An 11677-nucleotide genomic window follows, 5' to 3' on the forward strand; every position below is an offset into this window, starting at 1 on the left:
TAATTCAGACTACATTCTAATTTCACTGTTTTCTCAAGATATTCTTATTTCTTGGAATTTCTTCGATCACAGACTCTATACCAAACCTTTTCTGCAAATTTAGTAGTCACAATTTTTTATTTCACTACAGCATTAGTTCTTCATTACCACCAATTCACCAAAGGAGTAGAAGAGAAAGAGAAGCATCATCAAGCTGTGGACTGACTTGTGAGCTGCAAATCATTTGAAGCACTCGTAAGTTTCATTTTGCTTTGACTTGGCCACATTTTTAATTTTCAATTTTTGCAATTTCTTTGCATTTTGCTAAAATTCGTGTCATATGGTCTTGGAAAAATATTGTTCTTTATTTTTATTGTTGTTATTGTTAATTTTTTTAAATATAAATTCTACAATCAGTTTCCAGTTTCCATTCAAGTTTGCATGTGAACGTCTGAAGTTGAGAATGAGGTGGTCAAAACAATTTTAGTTAGAATATTTTAATTGATTTTCTATTAAGTTTTTAATTTTCAAAAAAAAGAAAAGAGATTTTCATCTTCCTTTTCAAAATTCGTCTACTCATCAGTTAATTTTCATAAAGAGAAAAAGAAAAAGGAAAGGATTTCCTTTTCAAAATCCACAAACCAAACAAAAAGAAACAACCTTTTTAGAGATCATTTTCCTTTCCTTAATACTTTCGTTCATAACCAAACAAGATGAGGAATTTACTTTTCTTTTCTTCAATTTCCTTTTCCTTGCTGAATTTCCAGAACAAATAGGGCCTGTGTACTAGGAATCTGCCCCCCATGCTATGGTGATGTTAATGCGCTTATTAGTGTAAATCCTGGTTCATCTAGAGTTCAAATTGCTGGAAACGAGTTTAATTTTTAAACTATTGATCCCATGCCCATAAGATTTGTAGAAAGAGGATAATTTTGAGTTTATATGGAGATTGATTTGAGTTTTAAAACTAAAAATGTCTTCCGTTTCCAAATCACTGTTCAAATTATAAACTTCAAAAAAAGTGATGGCATATTCCATAATCAACCTAAGATAGTCATGAGATGGTGTCATCTATTTTGAATGATACCCTAAATTTCAAGTCTTTATAGCGCTCTCTTTAATATTTTGGATGCACCTTGGAAGAATATTCTTTCCACAATTTATCTTACAAGGCTAGAATTCTTTCAAAGCTAACCAAATTTGGTGTTTTGAATACCATGAAGCAGATAAACAAAAGTTCAGAAAGTACTTTTTTTCTTATGCACTTTTTCTGGTACGCTAGTAGAATTGGGTTGAGTATGTCAAACATATAATGATGGTTGTGATCTTCCTGCTTTAATAACTGTACAACTTTGGCTGCCAATTCATTATAATTAAATAAACAAAAAGATCCTGCAAGCCAAAAAGGTTAAGCCACACCGAATGAACTGATGTTCATGTTCTTTCTTTCTTTCTTTGAGCTTGGCTCTCCCAATGAAAATTATTGCAGGTCTCTCTCTCTCATTGGTTTACTTGTGCAAGTCGCTTTCACTTTTACCTCTGCCTAGATATATGGCTGCTGCCTTAGTGGGAGGCTCATTCCTCTCCGCTTTCCTTCAAGTGCTATTTGATAGGATGACTGCACCGGAATTCCTAAATTTGTTTAGTAATCAGAAGGCCGATGATGATCTCCTCAAGAATCTCGAGAGTAAGTTAAGCACTGTTGGAGCCGTGCTCGATGATGCAGAGAACAAGGAAATATGGAACCAATATGTCAAGAAATGGCTTGAAGAGCTTCATGATACATTTTATCAAGCAGAGGATTTACTGGACAGAATGAACACTGAAGCCCTGCGAATTAAGGTAGAAACTGAGTATGAAAGCTCAACCAGCACTTGTACAAGCTCCTTGAGAAGATTATGCTTTGAAAGGATTCTGCCTTGTACATCTTCGGGTGATAAGTTTCTTAGGAGGATCATGCCTGAGATGGAAACAATAGTGATGAGGCTGGAGGGATACATACAGCAAATTACTCCCTTGGGTTTGCAGGTTGGTCATTCCAAAAGACAGTCACATCAACAATTTGAAACACCTTTGGTTAATGAGACTACTATTTTTGGGAGAGATGCTGATAAAGAGAAGATAATTCAAATGTTGCTCTCCGAGGATGCAGACAGAGAAAATATCATTGTGGTTCCAATAGTTGGACTGGGTGGGCTCGGTAAGACCACCTTGGCTCGAATGATTTACAAAGATTCGAGGGTGGAAGTGAGTTTTCCTACCAGGGCATGGGTCTGCGTATCAGAAGGGTATGATGCTACCAGGATAACAAAAGAACTTTTAAGGGAACTCAATATTTCTTTTGTTGACAGTGATAACTTGTTCTCCCTTCAAGTGAAGCTACAAGGCGGCCTAGCTCAGAAAAAGTTCCTTCTTGTTCTGGATGATGTTTGGAATAGTAACTACAATCAGTGGGATAATTTAAGGAGCCCTTTCAATGTTGGATCATGTGGAAGTAAGATCATTGTCACAACACGAGATCAGAATGTTGCAAGGATGATGGCCAAAGAAAGGTCAATTCATCATCTGAATTTCATACAAGAGGAAGATTGCCGGTCATTATTTAAGAAGCATGCATTTGAAAATAAAGATGGCAATGAAAATGCAGAACTTGAAGAAATAGGAAACAAAATTGTTAAAAAGTGTGTGGTTTGCCTTTGGCTGTGAAAACAGTTGCGGGTATTTTGCGTTCCAAAACAACCCCCAAAGAATGGGAAGAGATTTTAGCAAGTGAAGAGTGGACTCAAATGGATAATGAAAATGGCCCCATACCAGCATTGAGATTAAGCTACATTCATCTTCCTTCCGATCTTAAGAGGTGCTTTGCTTATTGTGCTGTGTTCCACAAAGATTACCAGTTTAGAAAAGAGAAAATAATTCAGTTATGGCAAGCTAATGATCTTTTAGGGTATCCTGGAGAAAATAAAAGAATTGAAAACAAGGCTGAGAAGTACTTTGATGAACTGATAATGAGATCATTATTTCATAAGTCAACTGACCATACTTTCTCCATGCATGACCTTGTCAACGATTTGGCTAGGTTTGTTTTTGGGAAATATTGCCTTAGGTTGGAAGATTATCAGGAAGGCGATGCTACAGTATCTGGTGCAAGACATTTTTCATACCATCCTAGTGTGTCTGACACATTTCATAAGTTTAATCTCTTGAGGGGGACTAAGAATATAAGAACATTCTTGCCATTGAGAATGCGTCAAGACTTGGATTGTAAATTTTCTCTAAGCAACAAATTTTTAGAGGATACCTTGCCCCAGTTCATGTCTTTAAGGGTTCTATCTTTGTCCTATTATGAGAATATTCTGAAGTTACCAAACTCATGGAGTGGTTTGAAACAGCTTCGATTTTTGGAACTCTCTTCTACAAAAATAAAGGAGCTACCGAAGTGGATATGCGGTTTCTATAATCTACAAACTTTGTTGTTGTCAAAGTGCAAAGAACTTGAAGAGTTGCCAGCAAATCTGGGAAAGTTAATTAACTTGTGTTGCCTGGATATTAGTGAAACTCCACTGAAGAAAATGCCACCACAAATAGGCAGACTAATAAACCTTCAAGTCTTGACTTCTTTTGTCATAGGCAAAGACAATGGTTTGACAATTAAGGAGTTAGGCAAGCTTCCTATGTTACGTGGTAAGCTATTCCTTTCTGGGCTGGAAAATATTTCTAGTGGTAGGGATGCATCCTTAGCGAACATGGAAGGCAAGAAAAACCTTGAAAAGTTAACTCTCAAGTGGGACGGTGATGCTAACAATTCACAAGTTGCAAAGGATGTGCTTGATAAACTACGACCTCATTCGAGCATTAAGTATCTTAAAATAGAAGGATATTGCGGGACCACATTTCCAAATTGGCTAGGCAACCCGTCATTAAACCGTTTGGAATCCTTAAGTCTGTCTAGTTGTGAATATTGTCATTCCTTGCCTACACTTGGGCAGTTAAGGTTCTTGCAATCACTTGAGATTGTTGGAATGCCTCATGTATTAGCCTTGACACAGAATTTTTATGGAGATGTCAATGCAACCAAACCATTCCCATCTTTAAAAAAATTGAGAATTGAGAAGCTGCTAGAGTGGGAGAGATGGCACATACCAGAAGATGAAGTCTTCAATAGACTCGAAGAGCTCAGGATAATTGATTGTCCCAGACTAATTGGAGAATTTCCCCAACAATTTCCGTCACTACAAAGACTTGAGATATCTGGCTGCGATAGTCTTGTGCATCCTAATGGTCAATTGAGCATCTTGAATGGAGAGATTCAACAAAAATTTTCATCTCTTTGTCAATTGAAGATTTCAATTCTAAAGAATTTGAAAGAGTTGCCCATAGAGCTCAACCAATTACACAAACTTGAGGGATTGACAATTGATGATTGTGGGTCTCTCTCAACCTCCCACGCGAGTAGACCACCTACCTCACTTAAATCACTTGCGTGCAAGAGATGCTGCAATTTGGAATTAGGGGGTTCAGACTGGGAGGGTGGTGGGAACTTGGAGTACTTGAAAGTCGAGAATTGTGACTCTGTCAAAGTCAAAGTCGAGTGGCTTGCCTCGTTTCCCGTGCTAAAATTTTTTATTGTCTTGAACTGCAAGAGTATTGAGATGCTCTCAGTTCTTGCTACACCGGCACCTGGGATTGGGAATCAGAGTGGCATGACAACTACTACTACTGCAATGATGTCACTTCAAGTCTTATATATCTTAAGCTGCAATGATCTAATGTCTTTTCCAGAGGGAGGATTGGCAGCCCCCAATCTAACGCAGATTGTTATCGAAGATTGCGAGAAGCTCCTGTCACTGCCGCAACGGATGGAATCCCTCCTCCCGTCTCTTCGATTTCTAAAGCTAGAAAATTGTCCAGAAATTGAGTGCTTCCCGGAAGGGGGTTTGCCCTCTAGCCTACAAATCCTTGAAATCTTGAGGTGCAAAAAGCTCATGAGTCGCCGAAGAGAGTGGGGTTTGGATAAACTCCCCTCTCTTACGGACTTGTGGATTGTGGGTATCAAGGATGGAGTAGAGTTATTTCCAGAGGAGGACTGGCAGCTGCCTTGCACGCTTCAAGCTCTCTTGTTGCAGTCCCTTGAGAATCTAAAAATGCTAAACTATTCGGGTCTTCGGCACCTCACCTCTCTTCAACGCCTAGTTATCGGCTTTTGCCACAGACTCCAGTCCCTACCAGAAGAGGGACTGCCTGCCTCTCTCACCACATTAGATATCTCCGATTGCCCAATGTTGAAACCAAGGCTAGAATGGGAGAAAGGACAAGACTGGCCCAAGATTGCTCACATCCCTTGCCTAATAATCGATGACGAGCTAGTTCCTTGATAATGACACCGATTACAGGTGAGGGCTTGCCTTCCAAAGTTACAAGACCCCCACCATCATCTATTTATATAATAATTAAAGGTACTTGTTGTTTTTTCAATTTTTTTTTGTTTTCTTCATATATTTTATTCTCTCGAAATCCTCTAGAGCCTCAAAATGCAAAATGATTGCAGTGCGAATTGCCTGCTATGAATAACTAGGATGTGCTGAAAGAACAGTTGAAGTAGTGGCCGTTACTGGTGCAACAATCTCATAATATATTACTTTCTAGCTATAGATTTCACCATTTGTATTACTTTTTCAACTTTTTTTTAAAATAAGAGCCCATGCTTTTGGTTCATTTTTGCACCCTAGATTCCAATCATGTAGGCCACAAACTTAGGCAGACAAATGTTTTCCTTGGTAGCTACTGATGGAGAACAAAAACCTGCAATAATTAGATTGTTCTTAAACTTTCTAAATGTTTTCTGTGCTTTCTTTGATACATTCGATAATTTTTTGTTTGAAGCTATAAGCTTATTTTGCCTGACTCGTTTTATAATCCTTTAATTCTACTTTAAACTATAATAGAACACAATTTGCTTCTTCTAAAGAGCAGGTATAAAGTACTTTAATCTTGTCAAAATTTGACGTATCTGCCAGGACATGGGTTGCTCTCTCCCAGTCGAGATGATACCTTTCTCAGTATTCTAAGGACCATGATTGCTCTGTCTTCGGCCATTGCAAAATGGGGGCGAGTGAGCTCCATCTTTGCAGTAGATTAATATTTATAGAATGGCGGCCATTGCAGAGTTGCTGACATTATTTTCAGAGTAGAGAAAGGAAGAAGATTAGCACAAGGTAGCTCATATTTCAAGGATGTCAATGATAAACTTATCCTGTGATCAGTCATGCACTTTCAGTTTACATTACAATTATTATTACTTTTGGTTTGTTGGCACTTCAGTTTGTTTCCCTGACATCAAGATTTGTTCTTCCTCTATGCCATAGTTATGGTAACTCTTAAAAATGTTTTGAACACTACATAGTACAATGTAATGTAAATATTTCGCATGTTTTATTCAATTCCTATTAGGGGAACTGTTATGCACCCATTCTGTACGAGTATTTGTTCTTGATGGCATCTTTGAAGGCTTGCTATTTTCCTGTTTCTATTAATTCCTGGATTTCCTTTATTTCTTTCTTCATCATTATGCAATTGCAGGACATCTTCTCTAAGATTTCACCAAACTAAGTGCTTCCATACTTATTATGCCTATTTTAAACTATTCCAGCACTTTCTTTTGCAAATTTCATTTTTATTTTGAGGTTAATTTTCTGGTTTATTGAACAATTTTTTATGGTAAGATACAGGTAACTTCCACATATCTTTAACTTCCTTGGTTTTTCGTACAGCAAGCAGACCAGTATGGAAACCATCAACTAGAAGATCACAAGCCAGAACCTGTCATGCATATATGTTTTTCAGGCCACAACATCATGCTGTCATTATTCATCGCATTATGGTAAGGTTTTTAGATCTAGAATTGCCATAGCCCCTTCAAAATATAGTCTAGACTTGGGTTGGTTGGGAATGGTATCACGGGTTTAGACATGAGAGATAACACAGCTACTGGGATTTATGTTGTGTTATTCAAGCAATTCAAGGTACACATAAAAATAATATTTCTATTCATATGAAAAGTAGTGTGAATCAGAAGGTTACCAGGCTTAGGTGCCCGTTGTTGGTTTCAATGGTATTGAACCTTTTTGACGTGGTAGCATTAGGCATGTAGAAGGCACCATTGCTGGATATTTCTTTGTGTTTGATCCTAAATAGATGAAGAGTTCATCAAATTAATTTGGAGAGTAGAAAGGAGTGCAAAAAGAAAACGGGTAGAAAACCAGTGATGGATATTTGTGCTGATGACAGTTATGACTTAATTTCATTCTTATCTTCACCTTGTATGTGTCTGGCTGTTGTCTAAATTTTCAACTTTCTAAGATCTTTCCACACAAAGAAGGTACAAACATCAGATGAGTACATTTTTGACAATAACCATCAATAATTCTGAATAAACAGAAAGGTGAATAAATTCAAACAGGTCATTTATTTTAGCCCGTAGTAATAATAAACAGAAAGGAAGCAATAAATACTGAATAATCATTTTTTTCTGAAAAGGAAAAAAGGCAACTAATTTGAAGTGGTTTCTAATGTCTCTTCCCCTTGTATGTTGTTCCCATGGAGTACAATTGACTGCACTCTATCTCTGGTATAGCTTCTTTAGTTATGTATTTGCTGCATAATCCATCTCTAATGCTCTGCTTCACTTCTGACATTTTCATATTTATCTTATGCAACAAGATATTTTGGGTAGGTTGCACTTTGTATTCTTTTTTTTTTTTTTTTTTCTTACGCGATGGGTATCTGGGGCCATGGACTGGTAATACCGTACGCCCCAACTAATCCCACTGCGTGGCCGGGAGAGGTTGCACTTTGTATTCATTGTAAATATTTTCATATATTCCTGTAGACCTTTGATAAATTGGAATGAATATCTGTAATTCAAGCATGCTTCTTGAAAAAGAGCTGATACTCAAAGATGGCATTTGCTCACCAGTAACTGGGGGATCATCTGTGGTTGCCTTTCCTGCTCTCTCTCTTCCTACTTTCTACATAGGAATTATGTAAAAATTTGAAAGACAAATCATTGTTTACAATTCTTTGTAGAATTGAGACCACGATCATTTAATGCCTCTTTTCAGAAGTATGTATTGCAAGGAGCTCAGTTCGCTGCCTGGAAAGATGCAAGCCCTCGTCGCATCTTTATGTTGAAAAATGTGGCAGCATCATGTAACTGAGAGCTTTTGAGCTAGGTGTTGCCTCCAGACTGCAACCATATCCTTTTGATGGAGGATATTGCAGATTTTCCCTTCTTGGTCAGACTGCAATATTAGTGGCACTGACAAAAAAGAGTTACTTCCATAATACTGGCTCCTGTCTTGCACCCTCGCCATCTTTCACTTGGAGCAGCATAAGAGCTGAAGAACAATGACCTACAAGTGTCTTCAACACTTCATCTATCTTGAAGATATGGAAATTGCTGACTGCTCTTAGCTCTAGTCGCTACAAAAAGAGTTGTTGGTGTCCTCCCTGCTTCCACTATGCATGAAAAATATGGTTTTCATTGTTCAAATTACCATATAATAAGAGAAAGGAGGGGAAAGAATGGCCCCAAGGTTTCTGATATAAACTGCACAGCTTTCAATAGTGAGCTAATTCTATATTGAATCTTGCTTGTCAGTCGCAAGAGCTTGACCTCAGGGGCGTAAAGGTACCGTCTTCCGTTAGATTCATTTTCTTGGAATGCTCCAGTGCCTCAAATCACGGGAGCATCATTTGCTGTGCATATGATCCCTGCTTCTTGATGATAATTTTGTCAACTTACTCTTTAGTTCTTGTTTCGCTTTCAGGATTTTTCTCCATGTTCATGGCCAACTTTGCAAAACAGCTAATTTGCCTACACCAAGGATCCTATCGAAAATGTGCTAGCCACATCATACTTCTTGCCTTGCATTTGCAAATGGCATGTTCAAGAATTTTTCAACATTTGAGATGACATTCGTCCTCGTTTTTTCAGTTCATTCCTTCATAGTCACTTATTAGATTAGATCATGGAAAGACTTTTCCTTTTATGCAATTAACAATACGGGCGCAATGTGTAATTTCCATTGCATTTCTTATTTGGTTTCAATTTTAGTTTTGAATACTCCTGGCATATTTTTGTTTCTATCACATCAGTGAAGTGAATTTGGGAAGTATTAACATGATTGTATCTGCATTCGTCAGAGAAAAACTTCAAATCACCACTATCACATCCACTAAGAAATGGAGATTAGAGTTAAAGAACTAAACGCAAAGCAGATTATGAAACTTCAAAAGGAAATTAAGATTCCAACCCTTTCTGCAACTAATGCAATGGCTATGAGGGCAGCAGCGGGGTACCTTCGTTTGTGTCAGGTGAAGAAAGGGGAGCTTAGTAGCGCTCGAGGCAGCTATTTCTGCTGTGTAGATCTGTGGCTGTAAACTGATGTTTTGCATGGTTTCTGATGGTAGAGCCTTGTGCCAGCTGTATCTGCAATTCTACCGTATCCTTACTTTGTATCATGTAATGAATTTCTTTAACCAAAAGTCGAAAGTTTCCATTGATTATGTATAAAGGGTAAAACTCCTGCCGTGTTACATGATCAAGCTTAGGCATCTTCTGGAATTCTGGAATGCTTTCTTTAGGATTTTGTCATTGGAAGTCTTAATTCTGCTCTTAGAATGACTTTAAAATTATTTTTCACTCTTTTTCCTTCTTATTCCTTTTTATTTTAATTTTTTACCAATAAAATTGTAAAATTATCGCTATTATCTCTACTTTCTATTATAATCAAATATCGAACTAATGATTTTTTTTTTATGAGTTAACTTTATACATAATCCGATGCTTTTTGTTGATCTTTTTTTTTTTTCTATTTTTTGGTATTAAATTAACAATAAATCAGAAAATTGTCCCAAAATCACTACAAAATTATGATAACCCCATTACTAAAAAAATTCATAAACTTTGAATCAATTATTTCAACATTTTATTTTCTATCTTATAAATCTAAATCCATAATAAAACACCATTAAAAGTATCTTATCATAGTGATAAAATTATTATTATAGTTGTTTATCAAATAGCAGGTATAGAAATGAAAAATTTGACACCTTTTCTTTATAATTACATTAGATAATCTTATAATTCTATAGGGAAGTAAATTAAAACTCATAACACAAGGGCATTTTTAGGTATTTGTTTAAAAATTTGACCAAGTCAATATTATTTTAAGGTTTTGTTACTAAATCTATCAAATGATTAACTTGACTGGAACTAAAGCAGCATTATATCTTTGGATCCTTGTTATAAAGTAAACACAAAACCAGATTAACTTGCAACAACTGCTTTTATCATAGCCCCTTTTCTCCCCACTATTTGAAAATCGTGAAGATCACGGCCTATATTAGTCTTTTTCCATAATGGATTCCACGTTGATTCATTCTCACTGTTGTTGACTATTGCAATTAATAATGAGATATTAGTTGCATGAATAAATTAAATGAAAAAAAGAAATCTAATTAGAAATTTTATTACCCATTTAATATGATTTTTTTCTAAATTGTATCCAGTTTCATTCTAAACCCCTAATGTCACTATTTAAAATTTTTTTAAAAGTTAAGCAGCAACTTGGTAGAAAATTTGCTAATAGTTAAGTAGCAACTTCCATTTTCTTTCTTTACAAAAAATTTGCTACAGGTCCCATACTCTTTTGGATCAATGCACCAGAGGATAATTCCTTGTCCTTTGTCCGCAACTCGTAAGTTTCATTTTTACCTTGACTTCACGGAATCTTTAATTTTTGTATGTTTGCAATTTCTTTGCATTTTGTTAAAATTTGTGTCATATGATCTTAGAAAAAATATGGTTCTTTATTTATTGTCATTATTGTTAGTATTTTTTTTAATATATAGATTCTACATTCAGTTTCCAGTTTCCACTCAAGTTTGCAAGTGAAGGTCTGAGGTTGAGAATGAGGTGATCAAAATAATTTTAGTTGGAATACTTTAATTGATTGTCTATTGAGTTTTTAATTTTGAGGGAAAAAAAGAGAATTTTGTTTCCATTTCCTTTTCAAAATTCATCTACCTATCAGTTAATTTTCATAAAAACAAAAAAGGAAAGCGAAAGATTTGCTTTCTAAAATCCACAAACCAAACAGGAAGAAAAAATATTTTTTAGAGATCATTTCCCTTTTCTTATTACTGTGGCTCATAACCAAACAAGACGAGGAATTTAAACATTTCCAAAGGAATTGACTTTTCTTGTCTTCGATTTCATTTTCATTGCCAAATTTCTAGAACAAAAGGCCTTAGTACTAGGAATCCAGCAGCCCCCCCCCCCCACACCCCCAATGCTAACACACTTATTAGTGTGAAGCTTAGATCAGCAGGAGTTGAAATTGATGAAAACAGATTTGATTTTTAAACTGTTCATCCCATGTCCATAAGACTTTTGGAAAGAGGATAATTTTGATTACATGGAGATTGATTTGAAAACCAAGAAAGTCTTGTGTTTGGATTGCATTTTCCGTCATTTTTCATGGAAAAATTACTGTAGCGATTTGATATATGTGAGGGAAAAAGGTGATAGGGAAATGTGATCACGGAAAACGATAATATTTTCCGACGAAAACCTTCAATCCAAGCAAGGCTTCTCCATTTCCAAATCAATGATCACATGATAAATTTATACAGT

At 36.1% G+C, this 11677-nt stretch overlaps 1 long non-coding RNA gene and 1 pseudogene across 1 annotated transcript; one reads left to right on the plus strand and one right to left on the minus strand.

Moving 5' to 3' along the window:
• Positions 1-1206: 1206 nt before the first annotated feature.
• On the minus strand, positions 1207-4261 carry LOC140036983 (uncharacterized). Its single transcript, XR_011840714.1, has 2 exons — positions 4123-4261; positions 1207-1939 (listed from the first exon to the last, which is right to left on the minus strand). It is a non-coding gene; the product is annotated as an uncharacterized lncRNA (long non-coding RNA).
• On the plus strand, positions 1531-9161 carry LOC113732402 (putative disease resistance RPP13-like protein 1; annotated as a pseudogene).
• Positions 9162-11677: the final 2516 nt, after the last annotated feature.

Source organism: Coffea arabica, chromosome 2e (genome assembly GCF_036785885.1).
Source record: "Coffea arabica cultivar ET-39 chromosome 2e, Coffea Arabica ET-39 HiFi, whole genome shotgun sequence".
Classification (NCBI taxonomy): domain Eukaryota; kingdom Viridiplantae; phylum Streptophyta; class Magnoliopsida; order Gentianales; family Rubiaceae; genus Coffea; species Coffea arabica.